The sequence below is a fragment of the Littorina saxatilis genome, linkage group LG1 (genome assembly GCF_037325665.1).
Source record: "Littorina saxatilis isolate snail1 linkage group LG1, US_GU_Lsax_2.0, whole genome shotgun sequence".
NCBI classification, from domain to species: domain Eukaryota; kingdom Metazoa; phylum Mollusca; class Gastropoda; order Littorinimorpha; family Littorinidae; genus Littorina; species Littorina saxatilis.
Window position 1 is genome coordinate 41692096 of NC_090245.1, and position 8696 is coordinate 41700791.

Below are 8696 nucleotides of genomic sequence, written 5' to 3' on the forward strand. Positions count from 1 at the left end.
TATAAGTATACTGATTATGTACTGCTGCAGAGGTATACCAAAAATGTACTAAAAGTATACCAATAATATACTTCCCCAGAGGTTTAAGAAAAATTGCCACAGAAAAAAGAATGTACCATTAGTATACTGATTATGTACTGCTGCAGAGGTATACCAAAAATGTACTAAAAGTATACCAATAATATACTTCCCCAGAGGTTTAAGAAAAATTGCCACAGAAAAAAGAATGTACCATTAGTATACTGATTATGTACTGCTGCAGAGGTATACCAAAAATGTACTAAAAGTATACCAATAATATACTTCCCCAGAGGTTTATAAAAATAGCCACAGAAAAAAGGGGGTGGGGGGAGGGAGAGGGGGTGGGGGGGGGAGGGAGAGGGGGTGGGGGGGGGGAGGGAGAGGGGAGGGGGGTGGGGATAGAAAGGAAAAAAATATATGTCAGTACACAAAAAAATAACCCTCATCAAAGTTTCCATACCATAGAACATGGGTGGAGATCACATAAAGACACCACAGACAAAATATGACTAGAACTCTCATACCAATAATAGGAGAGAAACAATTTGATGTACATACAACAGAACGTGACTAGATAAACGCATGACTAGAAATCACAAACCAATTTTAGGAGAGAAACAATTTGATGTACATACAACAGAACGTGACTAGATAAAAATATACCACAGAGAAAAGAAGAAAAAAAAATTGGCACATTAGAATCAAACAGATCTAAAAGAAAATAAAGTCTGTCCATACATCCAAACAACCATAGGTCCTGGCACATGGCACAATAATATATTACATCAGAACGTAAAAGTTACTTCGAATTCTTAGCTTTACAAATGGCTGCTGACAGCTTGCTCCGCAGCACCGTCCTAATCCTCGCCGACGAGCTGCCCTCATTGCTTGCCATGGTGTAAGCTGAAATGATATATTCAGCAGGTTCAGACGTCACAAAATTATAATTCAAATTAAAGCCTGCAAGAAAAACATTAATATCCATCCAAACCTCTGTACTTGAAGTCTTTTCTTTAACTTTACCAGCAGAATAGCACTTGTGCAATTAATTAATATGAATGCATCTCTGTCTGCTTCAGATCCGGGATGTTCCCCCGGACAAGATTTTTAACTTTTTAAAAGAGATCAAGATTTTTTTTATAAGATTGTAAGTACCAGAAGTGATAGTGATTAATTTTTAGAACCTTCTTTTACAGTGATAGATCTGAATTTTTTGTGTGTGTGTTTAACTCTTTCAACACGTCCACCCTATGACATGACTATACACTCAGAACGCATGCGCCAAAGCATATAAATAGCCTGCTGACAACCAAAATTGGGACATTTTGAAAAAAATATTGTATTTTGAAAAAAATATTGTAAAAAAACTAGTACATGTGGGGATTTACTTTTTGCACACAATTAAAGAAAGATTTTTCATTGTTTCAGAAATGTACTTTGTATTTGTCAAAAGGCTTGTTGTGTTTGTGTGGTATGCTATTGAAAATGTCAATAAATAGCCTGCTGACAACCAAAATTTGAAAATTTTGAAAAAAATATTGTATTTTGAAAAAAATATTGTAAAAAAACTAGTACATGTGGAGACTTACTTTTTGCACACAATTAAAGAAAGATCTTTCATTGTTTCAGAAATGTACTTTGTATTTGTCAAAAGGCTTGTTGTGTTTGTGTGGTATGCTATTGAAAATGTCAACAATTTAAATAAAAAAAAGTCCAGAGGCACCACATAAATACTACAGACATGTTTGAAAATATGCACAAAATGTTGTTAGTGAATACTCAAAAAAGAATTTACTAACCTGAATGATACAATGAGATGACTGGGTGATGACTATGATGAATATATCCATGTAGAAGAAAAGAAACACTTGCTGTCACAGTATTTACAGTGCCACAGAGCACAGCTCAACGCAAAACGCCACACCACATTCCAGGCACCAGAATCGAGTCCCATTGCGTTGGGTTTTATCCATAGAAGAAAAGAAACACTTGCTGTCACAGTATTTACAGTTTTTGTATAAATGACTTGTTTAGAACTCGGTTTATGCACGGAGAACATCCTTCTTTGTGTGCCACACTTCGAAGCACGGATCAACACAAAGCGCCACAGCCATGTGGCCACAGCCGGAACATTCCCGGCACCAGAATCGCGTCCGTCCGCTTGCATTGGGTTTTGGCCAAAGTAGCATTGACACCTCGAGCTCTTGATTTGGCTAACTCATTCACCCTCATCACTCACTTATCCATCTATCACAACACCACTGTTTCATGCACACACAGTCACTACCTTCCTTCTGCACGCCGCTTCGCTTCGCAACAACACTGACAACTCGCGACATTTTGGAATCCTAAATATGAAACTAAGGCATGGGTTGGTCCCGTCAATGACCTGTAGTATCCAAACTAACCAATGAAATCAACTGTTCTGGGAGTTATTTGTCGCGTATGGTAATGCAGCCGACCTCTGAACCTATGACGTGGGTTTTCGTATGGAAAATCCCCAGCGTGGTATTTTCCACTTCCAACGCTACTATTAAGGCGGTGTGAGGCGAAGCGACTCACGCACCTTACGCACGGATTCTGGCGGCGTGCTGACAACGGCATGATCAGTGAACGCTTGTATTCGGGCGGCGCGTCGCGAAAAAGTCACGAAGGGCCATATCAGGGCGGTGCTGCTTTGACATTTAACGTGCGCCACACACAAGACAGAAGTCGCAGTATGCGAATGCTTGCAACAAAATTCACAAATGGCTAAGCAAGTCACGTGGACAACATCGAGTCATAACGGAGTGGTACCCAGGCATCAGTACTTGGCTAGTTACGCTATGTTCATTATTGATTGTCGAGGGATAAGTGAACATTTTGGATGCTTGTCATTTTGTTGTTGAGCATAGCAGCTTTTGGCTTGGCGTAGCAATGACTGCAAAATCGGAGCATGCTACGCCAAACATTGTAGCAGTTGGCAGGTATGCAGCTATCATACCTGACATACCTTGTGTAGCATAGCTGGCCATCAGCTCCCCCTCCAGCTCGCGCTGTCTTGCCTCCAGGCTAGTCAGTAGTGACCTTGGCCTGCAGGTCCTTGACCTGCTCCCTCAGTGCAGCTGCATTCGCCTTGCAGGCCTCAGTGCAGGCCAGGTTCTGTGGTTAGAACTGAAAAAAGAATACCAATTATGCACATGTATAAATAAAAAATGTTACTAAAGCATTAACCAAAACTGTCGGCACTTAAAAAGTGAGCAGACACATCATAATTTTGTTAGGGAATAATTAAATAAATCCAAAAACAAAAAGACTGCCAACGTTCCAAAATTCAGAATCAAAATCCAAGAACGGTAGTTTGTTGTAATTTAATATATATTTGTGAATGTATTGTTTTGTCAATAACAAACGTTCCAACAAACTTACCTTTCTTGTTTTTTGATAGGGAATAATTAGTTACCTGATCTCGGCGCCTCAGCCGCTACTGTTGCACGCGGTGTTGGTGCACCATCGAGGTCATATGAAGGCTAAAACAAAAAAATCCCATAGCAACACGTGAGAACATTCAACTTTCAAGGCTTTTGAAAAAAAGACACTAGCTGCTATTAGGATCTGCTCTAAATGTCACATGCACAGAAAGGATCAGGCTTCAAGCAAAGAATGAAGCAATAAACTAACTGGCAACACTCGCTGCAAATTGAGGAATATTTGTCGTGGTGGTGGTGACTGGCGACGCTGACTCTAGCGACGCCAACTGCATAGCTAATATAAATAAAACAAATATAGATTTGCTTATTTGCTACTCTTCACTGCGCACATGTATCCAGGGGATACTTGAAAAAAAAAACCAGCATAGTAGTTATTATTACTTTTGTCTAATAAAGTAATACTAATAGTAAATAACTTAATATACAATTCAACATTTGATTATTTTAGTTTAACTTTGAAGAGAAACAATTAGTTAAACTTGCTAATTTTCAAATACTAAATGTATGGAAGGAAATAATTGGTTGGCAATATTACAAATGACGAATGCAAGCACTCTTCGTGGGTGCAAGTGAGGCTCTATAAAGTATAAAGAATGTCCATGGCCAATGACTCATTACTAAAGTGCTCAAATTCAAACTCAAAGCTAAGTTCTGTTCTATTTCTAGTGGCACTGGTAACAGTAACTTCAGTAAGTGAAAGTTTGAAAAGAGTAAAGAATGTGTAAAATTTCTTTGTCTTCGTGCCATACTACCACTACCAGTCCCATTATCTCATATCTGACAGAGACACTGTGTCTACTGACCTTGAACTTCACTTTTCAGTCACTCACTGGGTCAGCACAATAGCTACACTAAAAGTTAAAATACCACTGTATCAAAACAATCAACACAATTACTTACCAACGAGAGTGAAGAGGGTTTGTGAAGAGAGTGAGTCACTCATTGCGATTCGGGTGGAGGCAAAGTGGATGTTTCATGTTTCGTTTCTGAGCCAGAGGTGTCACTGTCAGCCATGGTTAGAACTCCACGTTGTCAAAGGACCGGCTGGCTTTTCGCATGGAAGTAGTTGTGCATCTCAACATTGCAACAATATTGTAGACTTTGATCCCACACTTAGATATCCAGTTCAAAAGCTTCGTTCATGATGCATTCCTGGGAAAATATCCACTCTAGACACCCACTGTTTCAGTCACATGTGGCAGCTTCAAAAATGGCGGTGTACTTTTGTCTCCTTTCATTTGATTGGGCGATATTTTTAGAACTAGCCACCATGCAGACAAGAGTGAAAAGTAGTACTCCGTCACGGCGGAGGGCTGACCGTGCACCCAAAAGCGGACTCAACCAAATGGGTATTTTTTGAAAGCTTGGGGCCTGCCGAACATAAAAATCGATGTTAACAAGAAATATTCAAGGGCGCACTTTCTCTTTTCAGTCAAAATTCAACTATACCCTGAAGAGTGATGCACGAGCATTTCAGACGCTTGCCTCTGAAAAAAGAAGTTCTCAGCCAAATTACGAACTCAAACTGGTACGTTTTACATATAAATGTGTTAGTTGGTATCTTTTGATTATCACAAAACAATTTGCGACTGCTTTGGCCGAGGATGCTGGTGACAGTATCATTATTATGAACCCTACCCTAAATCCAGGAAAGACGTCGTCCAAAATGTAAGTAAGTTTTGATTAAAAATAAATTCACACAAGACTAGTATTGTTGTTTGGCTTCAATGGATATATTTTCGTCAAGTATGATGTCTTTACATAATATCTGTAAAATATGAATGGATTTGAACCATATACTATGTCACTATGACCTTCCAATCTTCCTAACCCCCAGCCCAGTAAAGCGTGCGAGACGTTTCCTGAACAAATGTCGCTTTGTGGTGCGAGTTCAGTGTGACATGATTAGTTTCCAGAACCCCATTTCTGACTTTCAAAGTTTATCTACATACATTTAGCAATGCACGAGCAAAATATGACAACTTAATGGTGCCTTTTGGTTTAATCCTATGGTAAAAAATCCTAGTGATAGTGTTTACAGCTTGAAACAAAACATAACAGAGGGGAGTAGTCTTCCTCAATCTGGTTCAGAGCATAATGTATTTCTATTTTCAGAGGTAGCATTATTTCTGATAAGAGCTAGAGCCAATATAATGATGCTGAATATTTGAAAAATGAACTTTGTGACTCATCTGAGTAGCAGAAGAACCTTCGTGATCGTCAGCGTATAAGGCTGGCTGTCTTCAAGGCAATTCCTAGATGAACAACTTAACACTGCGTTCGATTATTCGCCCGTTTCTTAAGCTAGAGCTTTGAAACTTTACACGCGTCTAGGGCTACATGTACGCTTTACAATACATACAATATAGTTGACTCTCGCGTTATTTAAAGGTCACAACAAGGTCATTACCAGGCAAAAACGAGGGAAAACCGACGGAAAGTACCATTTTCTGCAACTGTTTGTTAGAAAAAGCTTTCAAATTCAATTATTTTTGGGGGATTAACGCATCTCTAGACATGACAATCATCCGATTATCAGACATCAATTGTGGAGGTCACGACAAGGTCATTACCAGGCAAAAACGAGGGAAAACCGAGGGAAAATACCATTTTCTGCAGCTTGTGTGAAAGTAAAAGCTTTCAAACTCCATCTTCTTCTGGTATTGGCGCATCTCTAGGCATGACAATCATCTGATTAACAGTCCTCAATTTTCAAGGTCACAACCAGGTCATTACCAGATAGAACCGAGAGAAAACCGAGAAAAAATACCATTTTCTATAACTTTTTTGTAAGTAAGAGCTTATAAACTCCATCTTCTTCTGGGATTAGCGCTGATTTCTATGACCCTGAAGTCCGAGGAAAGTTTTCTTGGCCCATGTCTAGTTTGAAGGTCATGACAAGGTCAAGTTTACACGTTTTCTATTTGTGTTCGGCTATTTTCTAAGCTAAAGCTGTTGAGGCAGATTCATGACATCTTCCTTCGCCCACAGGGGCTCTAGGGGGGTGGGCGGGGCTGGATGTAATAGGGGTAGAAGAGAAGGGGAGAGAGAAGAAAAAGTCAATGTTAAGGTGTTCATCTACCGATAGCCTTGCGGTCTGCAAGCCTGACTCTGAGGATCACACCGGCTGTCCTGGCACTCAGACGAGTCATAAAGTTGATATATTTTTCGTCGTTTTACCCAGTAATGACCTTGTTGTGTGACCTTTAAATATTACGAGAGTCAACAATATTTGTTTCATGTCTTATAATGCCCTAGACGTGTGTAAAATCCCATCCTTGTCATGACCTTCAAACATTGCATGGGTCAAGAAAACTTTCCAAAGACTTCAGGGTCATTGAAATCAGCACTAATCCTAGAAGAAGATGGAGTTTATAAGCTCTTACTTACAAAAAAGTTGCAGAAAATGGTATTATCCCTCGGTTTTCCGTCGGTTTTATCTGGTAATGACCTTGTTGTGACCTTGAAAATTGAGGACTGTTAATCAGATGATTGTCATGTCTAGAGATGCGCCAATACAAGAAGAAAATGGAGTTTGAAAGCATTTACTTTCACACAAGTTGCAGAAAATGGTATTTTCCCTCGGTTTTCCCCGGTAATGACCTTGTCGTGACCTCCACAATTCATGACTGTTAATCAGATGATTGTCATGTCTAGAGATGCGCTAATCCCAGGAAACAATTGAATTTGAAAGTTCATTCTTACAAACAGTTGCAGAAAATGGTACTTTCCCTCGGTTTTTCTTCGGTTTTACCTGGTGATGACCTTGTTGTGTGACCTTTAAATATTACGAGAGTCAACAATATTTGCGTTATGTCTCATAAATCCCAAGACGTGTGTAAAGTTGTAATTAAGCTTTAGCTTCGAAAATAGCTGACGTCCAGAAAGTATTTTATTTGACCTTAAAAGATATTCCCAAATAGAAAACGTGTAAATTTGACCTTGTCATGACCTTCAAAGTAGGCATGGGTCAAGAAAACTTTCCTCGGACTTCAGGGTCATAGAAATCAGCGCTAATCCCAGAAGAAGATGGAGTTTATAAGCTCTTACTTACAAAAAAGTTATAGAAAATGGTATTTTTCCCCGGTTTTCTCTCGGTTCTATCTGGTAATGACCTGGTTGTGACCTTGAAAATTGAGGACTGTTAATCAGATGATTGTCATGCCTAGAGATGCGCCAATACCAGAAGAAGATGGAGTTTGAAAGCTTTTACTTTCACACAAGTTGCAGAAAATGGTATTTTCCCTCGGGTTTCCCTCGTTTTTACCCGGTAATGACCTTGTCGTGACCTCCACAATTGATGTCTGATAATCGGATGATTGTCATGTCTAGAGATGCGTTAATCCCAGGAAACAATTGAATTTGAAATCTTTTTCTTGCAAACAGTTGCAGAAAATGGTACTTTCCGTCGGTTTTCCCTCGTTTTTGCCTGGTAATGACCTTGTTGTGACCTTTAAATAACGCGAGAGTCAACTATATTTTACGTATTGTAAAGCGTACATGTAGCCCTAGACGCGTGTAAAGTCTCAAAGCTCTAGCTTAAGAAACGGGCGAATAATCGAACGCAGTGTTAAGTTGTTCATCTAGGAATTGCCTTGAAGACAGCCAGCCTTACGCTGACGATCACGAAGGCTCTTCTGCTACTCAGATGAGTCACAAAGTTCATTTTTTAAATATTCAGCATCATTATATTGGCTCTAGCTCTTATCAGAAATAATGCTACCTCTGAAAATAGAAATACATTATGCTCTGAACCAGATTGAGGAAGACTATTCCCATCTGTTATGTTTTGTTTCAAGCTGTAAACACTATCACTAGCAATTTTACCATAGCATTAAACCAAAAGGCACCATTAAGTTGTCATATTTTGCTCGTGCATTGCTAAATGTATGTAGATAAACTTTGAAAGTCAGAAATGGGGTTCTGGAAACTAATCATGTCACACTGAACTCGCACCACAAAGCGACATTTGTTCAGGAAACGTCTCGCACGCTTTACTGGGCTGGGGGTTAGGAAGATTGGAAGGTCATAATGACATAGTATATGGTTCAAATCCATTCATATTATACAGATATTATGTAAAGACATCATACTTGACGAAAATATATCCATTGAAGCCAAACAACATTACTAGTCTTGTGTGAATTTATTTTTAATCAAAACTTACCTACATTTTGGACGACGTCTTTCCTGGATTTAGGGTAG

The 8696-nt window shown here is 39.3% G+C and overlaps 1 long non-coding RNA gene across 1 annotated transcript; it reads right to left on the reverse strand.

The window, feature by feature from the left end:
• Positions 1 to 2742: 2742 nt before the first annotated feature.
• Positions 2743 to 5007, reverse strand: LOC138969728 (uncharacterized). The gene is made up of 3 exons (XR_011456533.1): positions 4392 to 5007; positions 3464 to 3530; positions 2743 to 3174 (listed from the first exon to the last, which is right to left on the reverse strand). It is a non-coding gene; the product is annotated as an uncharacterized lncRNA (long non-coding RNA).
• Between the last annotated feature and the right edge of the window lie 3689 nt (positions 5008 to 8696).